Below are 14242 nucleotides of genomic sequence, written 5' to 3' on the forward strand. Positions count from 1 at the left end.
CGTTTTACACAGCGCCACTTGAGCCGTACGCTTGCCACGCCGGTTTTAATTACATTAAAACCGCTGCGTCGGCTTAAGCCGTACCGGCTTAATTAAAACGGGGAGATGTTTTGGACAGACCGCTGCCTCATCCTGAGGGCTCACTGTTGACAGCACGGCTGTCATCCTGTGACGTCCTCAGTGAGGATCGCGGCGCGAGCAGGACCAGTCGTCCTCTCCCCGCATTGCGTGTGTGTGTGTGTGCGTTTTATTTATATACGTGTTTATTTATTACCATACCAAAGAGTAGAATAAATCACATATTCTGTTTGTGCCGTACACACCGTCTCATGTTTCATTTGTGCGGACACAACACATACAATAGATACTTTAGCCACTACTTTTACAACAATACAATTCGGAGAGACGTCTGTCAAACACCAATTTCACCTGATACCAAAAGAATTAGATATTGGGGCAGATGGCATTTTGGGCAGAGAATTTTTTGCAAACTATAGGTGTGTAATTGATTATGAGCATTGGCTACTCAATTTTACTCACAATGGCATGGCCGTGTGGTCTCGTAGTACAGTCGTCAACTCGTACGACTTAACAACATGCCCGTCATGGGTTCAATCCCCAAATAGACCGCGCCGCCATACGTAGGATTGACTATCCTGCTATGGGGGGGAATCAATTAGTCACTGAAAGCCAAGCCCACAATTGGGTACAGGCAGGCCTTGACCGACATCGGTTGTTGAGCCAAAGAAGAAGGCATGGCCGTCTGCCAACCCATAGAAGATAAATCCAATGATGATTTCATGTTACCCACGCGAAGTGAAGTGATACGAAAGGTAAAACTGCCAAACATCGACGTAGATTCTATTGTGTTTGCAGAAGAAATAAGGCCAGGATTATTTTGTGGCAATTCAATCATATCGAAGGAAAACCAATACGTAAAATTTATAAACACAACTGAGAAAAACATTTTTATCAACCATAAGTCCTTCAGACCTCAAGTCGATCAAGTAAAAAATTATAATGTTACGAAACCCTCCGGTAACAACGAAATAACCAGATTTGATAGTATAATAAATAGTATAGATATGAAAAATGTCCCACAATACATAGAAAGTGACTTAAAGAACCTCCTAGCAAAATATACAGACCTGTTCTGCGTAAATGAAGATAAAATTTCCATTAATAATTTTTACAAACTATCGATACAGCCAAAAGACAACATACCGTGTTTCGTTCCGAATTATAAACAAATTCATTCCCAATCAGATGAAATAAAACAACAAGTCGATAAAATGTTAAAAAATGATATTATCGAGCATTCAGTATCATTCTATAATTCCCCAATATTGTTAGTTCCGAAAAAATCAGAGACAGAGAAAAAATGGAGACTTGTCGTAGATTACCGGCAATTAAATAAAAAAATAATGCCAGATAAATTTCCATTGCCAAGGATCGATGAAATATTAGATCAACTCGGTAGGGCAAAATACTACACAACACTAGATCTCATGTCAGGTTTCCACCAAATACCTTTGGATAAAGAATCGCGGAAGTATACTGCATTTTCCACTGCTGCAGGCCACTATCAATTCAAAAGGTGTTGGGAAAACTGAGCGCAGCACCGCTACTCAACCCTGTCGCCACGTGACAAGGGCTTGACGTACGCGTTCGGCTAAGCTCGGCTCTGCTCGGCTAAGTTCGGGAATGAAGGGCTGGGGATCGGTCTTCATCTTTTATCCGCCGACCCGGACGGACGTAGCGCGTGCTCGTCCAGTTTTATCTTGTACAGTGCGTGTCTCGTGAACGCGTCTATTTTATGTAATATTTAATATGTTAAAATAAATAAGTAATAAGTTGCAAACCATAAAAGTGGCGACGAGTAAAAAGGAAAAAGACTTTAGTAGTGAAAAAAAGTGTAAAGTAATACGTGTGCAAAATTCCGTCAACGCGTAAACGGCGCCGAAAGGACACGAGTCCGGAAGACATCGAGATGGATGAAGAGCAGCGAAGACTTTCGCAGCATTTCGAGGTTCCGGGACCGGTGTTTCTGCAACCGGTAATTGGTCAGCCCCTCCTGCCCAACGCTCCTGCCATGGATCAGCCCACGGGTGTCCAACCATCGACAAGCCAGCAATCGCCATCGTTCCAACCAGCGACAAGCCAGCAAGCGCCATCGTTCTAGCCAGCGACAAGCCAGCAAGCGCCATCGTTCCCGCAAGCCACAACCCAGCACCCGCCATCGCTGTCGAATTCATGCGCAAACGGTGAGCCCTCAATGATCCAATTTATGCAACTTTTGCAACATCAAATGAAACAGCAACAGCAAATGCAGCAAATGCAGCAACAGTTGATGACAAAATTAATGCAGCAGCAGCAGCAGCCGGTATCACAACCGGTAACAGCATCACACACACAGCAGCAGTTCCAGCCGGGTCCACCCAACCCGGAGCAAATCCTTGATGCATTGGCCAGTAACTTCACCGAGTTCCGCTTCGAGGCCGAAGCCGGAATCACGTTCGAGGTACTCACGGTACGAGGATTTATTCATCAATGATGCTGCACGGATTGACGATTCCGCAAAGGTGAGGCTGCTCATGCGTAAGCTGGGTGCAATGGAGCACGAAAGGTACGTTAATTTTATATTACCCCGTTATCCTCGTGATTTTACGCTGGAAGCCACAATCGAGAAGCTGAAATCAATTTTTGACAAGGCTGAATCGCTATTAAGTAAGCGTTATAAGTGCATGCAGCTCAATAAATCCCGTTCCGAAGATTTTTCCTGGTGTACGCGTGTCGTGTCAATCGAGCGTGTGTCGATTTCCAGCTAAAAGGGATGAACGAAGAGCAGCTTAAGTGTCTCGTTTTTGTGTGTGGGTTAAAGGAGGAAACGGATAAAGATTTTCGGCTCAAATTGCTCACTCGCATAGAAGAGCGCGCTGATGTAAAAGATTGGGTAAAAGATTGTCCGCAAGCAACACAAAAGTGTCGAGTATGCAACAAGGCTGGTCATCGGGAAAATCGCTGTCGCAATCGAAAAGGTGTTCGCCGGGGAAGAAATCAATTTTTTCCAACTAATACCGTTAGGGTGTGCAGCGTACAAGCAAACCGCAAATTTGTCAATGTGTCCATCAATCGGAACGGTCATACTCCTGCAGTTGGATACAGCGTCTGACATAACCGTCATAGACGAAACAGCATGGAGGAAATTAGGGCAACCATCATTGGTGAAGCCTTCAGTAAATGCGAAAACTGCCTCTAACGAAGAACTGAAGCTTTTGGGGGAATTTTCATCAACAGTTTCAATAAATAATGTCACAAAACCAGCGATCATTCGCGTGGCGCCGGGTGAGCTTCTTTTATTAGGAGCAGATCTAGTGGATCTTTTCGAGCTTGCATCAGTTCCTATGAATACGTTTTGTGCTACAATTTCAACTCACACGCATATCCCTGAGAATCTGCAGAAAAGTTTTCCGGAAGTTTTTAATGGCACGGGGCTCTGCACGAAAGCGCAAATCAGATTGCAGCTGAAAGAAAATAGTCGACCTGTTTTCCGTCCAAAACGGCCAGTTGCATATGCAATGCAGGTAGTAGTTGACGATGAGCTCGAACGGCTAGAAAAAGCTAAAATAATAACGCCTGTCGATTACTCCGACTGGGCCGCTCCAATCGTCGTCGTTCGTAAGAGCAATGGTAACGTTCGAATATGTGATGATTATTCGACCGGGCTAAACGATGCGTTGCAGCCTCATGAGTATCCCCTACCATTGCCAGACGATATTTTTGCGAAGTTAGCCCACTGCCAATATTTCAGCAAAATAGATTTGTCGGACGCTTTTTCGCAAGTCGAGATCGAGGAGTGTTACAGACCTCTCTTGACGATAAACACGCATCGGGGACTTTATCTTTATAACCGTTTGCCTCCCGGCATAAAAATTGTGCCTGCGGCTTTCCAACAAATCATCGACACGATGCTCGGTCTGCACGATACGTCAGGTTACATGGACGACGTAGTCGTTGGGGGCAAAACCGAAATCGAGCACGATACAAATTTGGCCAATCTGTTTCAACGCATAAGAGAGTTTGGATTCACTATCCGTGCCGAGAAATGTGCATTTAGGATGCAGAAAATCGAATATCTCGGCCATATAATCGATCGTAATGGAATCAGACCCAACCCGATAAAGATCAATGCGATCAATAATTTACCAGCACCAACAAACATACAGGAGGTTCGCTCATTTTTGGGGGCCATTTACTATTATGGCAAATTTGTTCCCATGATGCGGGATTTGAGGTACCCCCTGGACGAGTTGCTAAAGGACGGTAACCAGTTCGTCTGGACGAAGCAGTGCGACTCACTATGACCCTAGAGCTGAAATCATCGTAGCCGCAGATACCTCCGCCGTCGGACTGGGTGCAACAATAAGTCACACATTTAAAGACGGGTCAACAAAAGTGGTTCAACACGCGTCCCGTGCATTAACAAAAGCCGAAGCAGCATATAGCCAAATAGACCGCGAGGGATTGGCTATCATTTTTGCGTTGACGCGTTTTCATAAAATGCTGTACGGTAGACATTTCCGGCTTCAAACCGATCATCGACCCCTGCTACGAATCTTTGGCTCCAAAAAGGGAATCCCTGTCTACACGGCGAATCGGCTCCAAAGATTCGCACTAACATTGCAGCTGTACGATTTCCACATCGAGTACATACCAACGAACAAATTCGGCAACGCAGACGTACTATCCCGGCTTATTGACAAGCATGCTAAGCCGGACCCAGAATATATGATCGCCAGCATCGAGCTTGAGGAAGCTGTAAGTTCTGTAGCCATAAAATCACTAAACACTTTTCCGATTCGTTTTAGAGAAGTTGAAAAAGCTACATGCAACGATGTTTTACTTCGTAACGTATATCGGTACGTCACGGACGGTTGGCCAAGGAACGTCACATTCGGCAAGGATCGAGCACGCTTTTACAGCCGGAAGGACGCCTTAACAACCGTTGGGAACTGCATTTTGTTCGGGGAGAGGGTAGTCATCCCCGCGGCTTTGCAGACGAGGTGCCTGAAGCAGCTCCACCAGGGACATCCAGGCATACAGCGGATGAAAGCGATAGCGCGCAGTTTCGTCTACTGGCCGTCATTGGACGACGACATCATTGGCTGCGTCGCTACTTGCGATGCTTGCCAGGCCGCAGCAAAGTCTGCACGTATGTCTGCACCAGCGCCCTGGCCAAAACCATCAGCTCCCTGGCAGCGAGTGCACATCGACTACGCCGGACCAATCGATGGTGCATACTTCTTGATCGCAGTTGACGCCTTCACGAAGTGGCCCGAAATCGTGAAAACTGCAAGTATAACCTCACATTCCACAATCATTCTTTTGAGAGGAATATTTGCCAGATTCGGACCACCAGTCACACTGGTTAGCGACAACGGGACTCAGTTTACCAGTGAAGTTTTCAAGGAGTTCTGCGACGCTAACGGCATTGAACACTGTTCAATCTTACGATTTCGGATAATGTTCTTTCGCGTTTCGGTGTAACTTTTTCTAGCGTTTTATAATTACCGGGTGTTGTTCCTTGTATTGCACAATTAGAAGAGAGTTTATTTCATGCAATTCACTTATACTTATAAACTAATCGATCGTGCCCGAACGCTCTGAACTCAACGAATGATCTTCGTGTTTCGTTAAACACGAATGAACTGGCAGGGCTTCCGTGCCTAAGCCTGAACATCCTCCCCCCCTTGACGCAAGTCAATAATCAAAACAATAACAAATAAAGATAACGGAAGTTAAACGTATGTGCCTTCGCGTTCAGATGCAGGTAAGATACAAATTCTTATGAGGGGGCATGTTACGATACCTTTCGTTATTTTCAGCTTTACTACCCGTGCCAGCTTATCGTCTTCGGTGTGCGCATGCCGTGTGGTGTTGCGAAAGAGCATACCGATCTCCGGGATAATCTGTCTGCCAGGTAAGCTAAGCTGTTGTTGTTCATCATCGCCATAGAACAAACGCGTTGTACTTCTTGTAGGCAAGCCGTCGACAAATGCTGAACCTATGTGCCGACTAGGATATGCGCTAAGTGTAAGTGACGACTAATCGATAGGTCATCAGGCATCGATAGAAGAGGACGCGAACGCGTCGCTGCCTCGATTAAGTTTAGACCGGTAGTGCAGGTGAAAGCTGCAGTGTAGGTGGTTATCGCTTGACGGTCTTCGCTGCTGCCTTCCACAATCCGCAAGGGGGTGGTGGTTTGGGTAGAGGAAAGTGCCAAGTGCAAATTCGGTTGCAATCTGTAACGAATAAGTATAACTATACTTATCGCCGCGGAATAGATAGTTACTAGCTCATGAAGCTCGCTTGCAGCACTCGCGTTGTGTGCTGGTAAACCGCGTCGCGCAGTCAATCGTGGTAGTGATAAAAGTTGTAGTTATTAAACTGTCGGTTGCTGTCGTGTGCACCGATGAAAAATTATCTCAACTGACCAATACAAAATTAGCCTTCCATCTAACGGCCAATGCTCATCCCGTACCGTCGAGTGCAATGATCTTCCTTCTGGCTGATGAAGCTCCGTGTAACGGCACTTGTCGATCATGTGCGTAAACGACTGCTTTTTAGGAGGCAGGACAGGATGCTTTGCATGGTAGGGCAGCTGAGTATGCCGTAATATTTCTCCTACTCGAATGATTCCTAGAGCGTCTAGGAGTGAAGCTAGTGTTCGCCAGGGTGTTTGTTTCGTCACAACGTTGCCGTTTTCGGGCTGCCCGAGATCCATTGAAAATGCATCCAGCTGCGCTGTATGGTGTAGCACAGTGTTTGCAGTTTTCATGCGCTCGGTAGTGATGATTAAAGGTGCGTGGTGGTGTGCTGCTGTTCGTTGAGTGCGTGACCTTTCCTTAGTGTTACTTGCGCAGTGAATGCAGTATGCAACGATACGCGACAATCGCTTGTAGCTGTAACACGTAAACAAAGGAAAATTAGTAGGCGTTATCATTACGGTAGCACTCACCATACGAATCTCAAGATTCGTTTCTTCGGTTGGTTCAGGGTTAGAGTTGGGCCAAATGGAAAAAGGGTAGACAAAACCAATCCGGACCGAAGCTCCGCAGCTTACTTTTCAGGAATTCTGCTGACATACTGTGAGAAACGAAATCTGCAGGATAATACGCGCAGGATAAATGCTTCCACGGTCGCTGGTGCGAAAGGTGCTGCACATCGAAGCATAAATCATCTTGCTCTGGATCATATAAAACAACGTGAGCAATTACCTCCTCGTATGGTAAAAGCTTTCGAGCCTCGATCTGTTCAGCACATAAAGCAGCGAGCACATTAAGTGAATTGGATACGTCATACGTTTTATCTAAATGTAGCTCAATAGGTAAGTGAACAGCTTGGTGTTTTGTCCCTTCGTGAAACTTTTCGTGCTTTCGTACTTTGTGTTTAGAATTTAAATGCGCCAAATGTAGGCAATTTGTTGTATACGCGAAGTAAGCCGTAAAACCAAGAGCAGCGCCATCTAGAGGCAATAACACAACTATTCCACACTTCACAGTAGCGCCATCCACATAGTTAATTATGCAAACTATGGGGTCAAAGGGTGGTGTATTGGCTAATCATAAGGAAACATTTGTATGTTCACGGAAAGAGGGGAAATTAAGCCAGCGTACAAACCCCAAAAGGTAAACATCGCTAACGGAACACAGCACTTTGTAATAACTACCCCAAGAAATACATGCAGAATTCAGTTAACAGCACAGATTGTGGAGTCAGAATTTATTGTTCTATATCTTCAAATCACCCAGCTGGCAAATCTTATACAGAGTCCTTGGCGGGTAGCTCTTACTTGACACTTGTCAGCGCTCTCAGGTGTATTTGGTATCGTGCTGATTTTGCTCCCTTTGAAACTCCAATTGCGAGTTTAAGGTAATCTAGTGTAGGGCGCAATCCTATACACTTTGAGTGAGTATCTATCATTAACTTGTGCTTCTTCTTCTTTACAGAATCGCTCGGTGGATTCATTTCGTGATGCCATGCATGCTACCGATGGCATGTAAAAGATTTCGAACAATTTGGGAATCATCAAAACATCAACATCCAGCTCGTAGTGGGTGGCTTTGGACGCAAACTTCGCAAGCACCGTGTTTTGCACCGGGATGGAAAATTGATCCGCACCAGTCAGAGTGATGTCGATCGAATTATGTTTTGTATTTGATGTATAAGCGAATCGATCGATGATTGGCATAAGCTGAGTTACACCATCTAACTGTGCGCTTGCCGGATGCATTATACTATGTGCATCCCTAGCATGAATAACCGCAGTTTGAGACAGAACTTTCTCAGAAGTTTGTCTCAGTGCTGCCTCGCTGTTTGTTTGAGTGCTTGCCGTGTGATCGTCAGTGTTGTGTGTGTGTGTCACCGGAGCATTTTGCGCAGCTGACTTGGTTGCAGTGGAAAATGCACCGATTTTATGTGTGTAACACGCGGGAACATTTTGCGCAGCTGGCGTCGGTGCAGTGGAAAATGTGTCGGTGTTTTGTGTATTACACGCAGGAGCATTTGGCGCAGCTGGCTTCGGTGCAGTGGCAAATGTGCTGGTGTAGTGCGGTGTGTGTATCAGTGTGTGGTGTGCTGAACTACAGTGCTTACACTTGTGTTGCGACGAGCAATCCCGTGTGTGGTGATTGTCGTGCAAGCAATTTAGGCAGAGCTTGAGTGTATTTGCGTTCTGATATCGTTCATCCGAATTCATGAGCATGAATTGCGGGGATTTCGCTATAGAGTGTTGCGAATAGCATATAGGGCATGTGTGTGTGTGCGTAAGTCGTAGCCGGAGAATTAGCTTCGCGTAAAGGTTTAGCTTTTTTATGCTGGTAGGACATTTGCTTTCCGCTAGGTGTCGCCGCAGTATTGTTTACACGAGTGTAACCACAAGCAAACCCGGGAAGCGCGATGGTGGGCTGTTTTGTCCCTGCCAAAGAAATTATGCCTGCGCTTTCATTTCGCGGCAAACGCATTTTGTTTGATTTTAACACGGCTTCTATGCGTATCAAACGATCATCGTAATCATCGCGTACAACGGCATTATGCACAATTTCGTCGTGTGTGACTGCTGCGTCTTCTAATTGGCATTGCACAGTTTCCAAGTCGATGGAAAGCTGTTCGATTTTTGCAATGAGAGGGTCGATCTGCATTGCATCCTGTTCTGGGTAAAAGTCTATGATAAACTTTTCGTAATCCGGTAACATCGCTAGCAACGCTGTCCTTCTGGACGATAGGATGCGTTGTTGGGTTGCCATAGTTCGGTTTTAGGATGACGCTAAATTTCACGAACACAGTGAGCTCGGTCGACGGTGTTGCGACTAAAGCAAAGTTATACGCACAATAATCACAAATATCGCGAGAATCCGTAAAACTATTTCAACCAGAATCCGTCGTTATCCTGGTCACGGCACCAATGATCAATCTTACGATTTCGGATAATGTTCTTTCGCGTTTCGGTGTAACTTTTTCTAGCGTTTTATAATTACCGGGTGTTGTTCCTTGTATTGCACAATTAGAAGAGAGTTTATTTCACGCAATTCACTTATACTTATAAACTAATCGATCGTGCCCGAACGCTCCGAACTCAACGAATGATCTTCGTGTTTCGTTAAACACGAATCAACTGGCAGGGCTTCCGTGCCTAAGCCTGAACAAACACATTACGACTGCACCGTTCCATCCCCAATCGAACGACCAGGCCGAGCGGTTTGTGGATACCTTCAAGCGGGCCTTGAAGAAAATTCGAATCAAGAAGGCATCGCTTGAAGAGGCTTTCAATCTGTTCCTGCAAACATACCGTTCCACCCCGAATCCAATGTTGAACCAACGCACGCCTGCTGAAGTCATGGTCAACCGGGCGACACGGACGGTTCATCATCTGCTGCGGCCCTCACCATTACGGGAGTCTTCAGCGAATATCGGATTCCCCAAATGGCGTCCTGGAGATTTGGTTTACGCCAAAATATTTCGCGGCAATTCATGGAGTTGGATTGCAGGGGAGATCATCAGCAGCATCGGCACCGTAATGTACGGAGCAACGGAGGCTTCGGCGCCACGTGAATCAGCTCCGTCGTCGTACTACAGTCTCTAGGAAACAAGGAGAGCGGGATGAAGATAATCTGCCGCTACAGATCCTGTTAGAGGAGTGGGGTTTGCCCACGGAACAAAGCTCCACTCCCTTGTCCGAGCCATCAGCGCCTGTGTCCACATCGCAGCCGGATGTCTCAGCATCATCTCCCTGTGTTTCAGGAAGCAGCACATCCATCCTTGGGTTTCGAGGACGTCAAACACCAGCAGGCACGACTACCACGACGTTCTTCTAGGAGTAGAAGACTGCCTCGTAGGTTCAGCGCGTACCGACTGAATTAAAAGGTAGAGGTGTTGGGAAAACTGAGCGCAGCACCGCTACTCAACCCTGTCGCCACGTGACAAGGGCTTGACGTACGCGTTCGGCTAAGCTCGGCGCTGCTCGGCTAAGTTCGAAAATGAAGGGCTGGGGATCGGTCTCTTCATCTTTTATCCGCCGACCCGGACGGACGTAGCGCGTGCTCGTCCCGTTTTATCTTGTACAGTGCGTGTCTCGTGAACGCGTCTATTTTATGTAATATTTAATATGTTAAAATAAATAAGTAATAAGTTGCAAACCATAAAAAAGGTTACCCTTTGGACAAAACGTGAGCCCAAATAATTTTCAGCGTATGATTACAATAGCAATGGCTGGGTTAACCCCTGAGAGCGCGTTCGTTTACATCAATGATATAATCATAACAGGATGCACTACTTGATAATTTAAAGAATGTTTTTGATAGACTACGGCATTACAATCTTAAATTAAATCCTCAAAAATGTAAATTCTTCCAAATCGAAGTTACTTACCTTGGGCACAAAATTACAGACAAGGGAATATACCCTGACGAATCGAAATTTGAGCAATTAAAAATTACCCCAAACCAGTTAACTCAGACGAAGTTAGAAGATTTGTTGCTTTTTGCAATGACTACCGTAAATCGCGAAACCTTTAAACGAATTGTTAAAAAAGGGAAAAATATTCAATTGGTAGTCCGAATGTCAACAAGCTTTTGATACCCTTCGCAACAACCTTCTATCACCTATGGTCCTCAAATATCCTGATTTTACAAAAGAATTCATTATCACTACTGATGCGTCGGACACGGCATGTGGGGCCATACTATCGCAAATATGCGAAGGAAATGACCACCCGGTGGTATTTGCTTCTAAAAGCTTTACCAAGGGTGAGAAAAACAAGCCAACCATAGAAAAAGAATTGACAGCTATAGATATTGGGCTATCAATTATTTCAAACCTTATGTCTATGGTCGAAAATTTAAAATTCGTACCGACCATAGACCCCTAGTTTTTCTGTTCAACATGAAAAATCCGACCTCCAAACTAACACGAATGAGATTGGACCTTGAGGAGTTTGAATTTGAAGTAGAATTCGTAGCCGGTAAAACTAACGTTGGGGCAGACGCACTCTCAAGAATAGTAACTACCTCTGATCGTCTGAAATCACTGCAAGAATGCACTAATGAGGCCAACAACAATCAAGCCTTAGTAGTAAAGACTAGGGCAATGACTAGAGCTAATAGAGAGGAAACAAATCCTGCAGCACAAAACGACACAAGCGAGAAGATAGGTAAACCAGCATTTTGGAACACCGAGAACCCATCCGAGGTTAATAAATTATTAACACTTTAAGCGCCGTGTCATATAAATTCGCATGACGGTTTTGCTCACCGTTCAGCTTTGCATTTGACGCTCAGTGATTCTCTTGAGAACGAATGGGGTAGGAAAGAGAGAACGAGAACGACATGTGCTACGCCGCTTATCGCAATGAAACAAAAGAGTGATAACCATCGCACGAGAAACTGTCGCTCTCATCGCTCTCTTGCCATGCGCTACGTGCTCACTCAAAAACTGTGACGTCAGGCTGGCGGTCAAAGTGTTAAAAATTCAGTCAAAGCTAAATAAAGATTCAATTACAATAACACTTTTTAACAACAACTACAACAAGGAACTAGAAAGTACAATAATCAGATTTAATCAGAATGGAAGTCAGGCATTCGAGGCTGCTCTTCTAAGATTATGTACTTATGCAAAAAAGCTTAATAGAGACAAATTAGCTATCTCCATGGAAGATGAAATTTTTACTCAATACTCGCCTCAAACCATTAAGGAAATCGTAAATAGAACCATTTTCGGTTGCGAGATTATTGGATTTGTACCACCTAAGTGGATTACATCAAGAACAGAAATAGAAGAAATTTTACACAATTATCACATGCTACCTTCGGGAGGACATGTTGGGCAATATCGCCTCTATCTAAAAATAAGAGACAAATACAAATGGAAAAACATGAAAGAAGATATAAAAGGCTTCGTTAAAAATTGCGAAATGTGTAGGATAAACAAAATAACACGACACACAATAGAGAAGCCAGTAGTAACAACGACACCCTTAAGACCGTTCGAAATAATTTCAATAGATACAGTGGGCCCTCTTCCAAAAACAGCCAAGCACAACAGGTACGCTGTTATTGTACAATGTGATAATATATAATCTTGATACCAACAGGAAATAAAGAGGCCAACACAATAGCAAGAGCTCTCATAGAGAATGTCATTTTAACATACGGTAAATTTGCAGAAATGCGGTCGGATCAAGGTCTAGAATACAACAACGAAGTGTTGAAAAAAGTAGCAGAAGCACTGGGGATCAGACAGACGTTTGCGACTGCTTATCACCCACAAACAATAGGCGCTTTAGAACGGAACCATAGAACTTTTAACGAATATTTGAGAGCATTTACCAACGAGCATGGCGATGATTGGGATAACTGGGTAAAATTCTATGAGTTTACTTACAACACCACAGCACATACAGATACTGGCTATACATTATTTGAACTATTATTTGGGAGAAAAGCAAATCTCCCACAAGACATAGTGACAGGCAAAATAGAACCTGTGTATAATCACGAACTTTATTACAATGAATTAAAGTACAAACTTCAGAAATCAAACGAAGTAGCGCGAAAGAAATTAATTGAGCAAAAAGAAAAAAGACAGATCGCTCCAAACTGCAGCATCAACCCGCTAATAATTGAACCAGGAGATGAGGTGTACTTAAAGAACGAAAACAGGAGGAAACTAGATCCTTTATATTTAGGTCCATGTATTGTTTCTAAAATACAAAACCCAAATTGTACAATCGTAAGCAAATACAGCAAAAAGGAAAGTACTATACATAAAAATAGGTTAGTCAAGCGATGAAAATCTATGTTATACGATTTTCATTTCTAAGGGAGGAGGTGTGGCGCATACACATAGGCGTAATGAACATAATTATAGTAAACTAGTATAGCAAAAATTATAGTAAGCTATCATTTATAGGAATAGTTGTGATTGGTAGAAGTGTGTTAGTATAGGTTAGAATAGGATAGCTAATACGCAAAGATAAGGATAGAATAGGTAGCATAAGAAATTAGACATACGACGGAATTAAGGATACATAGGAAGCAAATGAATTAAGCTAGGATTAAATAGGGAAATTTTAGTATAAATAGCGGGATAGGATTTAGGATAGTCAGATCAAGTTAGACTTTATAAGGGGAAACTCTGTCCGATTATAGAGAGCATAAATAAAGTGATAGTTACAACAAAATACCCTTTTTTCAGTTGTACTTTAAAAGTGATATACCACAAGGCTTGAGGCTTGAGAGGATCCAGCGAAAATTTTCCCTGGTAGCTATTAAGCGGCTTCCGTGGAGACATAACGTCGTGCTACCAGCTTATCATACGAGGTGTCAGTTGTTAGGGCTTGAAACTCTTGAAAAGAGAAGAATGGTCACCCAAGGAATGTTTATGTTTAAACTATTAACTGGAAGAATTGATGCACCTCTATTGCTAAGTCATGTAAACTTGTATGTCCCTACTAGACCTTTAAGAACTCGACAATTTTTAATAACTGACTTTCGTTATCGTCTTTTCTGTGCTAGGGATCCGTTGTTATTAATGTCCAAGAATTTTAATTTATTTTCAAATTTTGTAGACAGGACAGGTGTACCGGTGTTAGTGTACCGAAATGTACTAGTGTCATTCGAGACTGCATTACGTCTAATTTTAGGAACCCATAGTTTAAGACATTACCCAAATAGCCAGCTCGTACTTT

Source organism: Anopheles gambiae, chromosome 2, assembly GCF_943734735.2.
Source record: "Anopheles gambiae chromosome 2, idAnoGambNW_F1_1, whole genome shotgun sequence".
Taxonomy (NCBI): domain Eukaryota; kingdom Metazoa; phylum Arthropoda; class Insecta; order Diptera; family Culicidae; genus Anopheles; species Anopheles gambiae.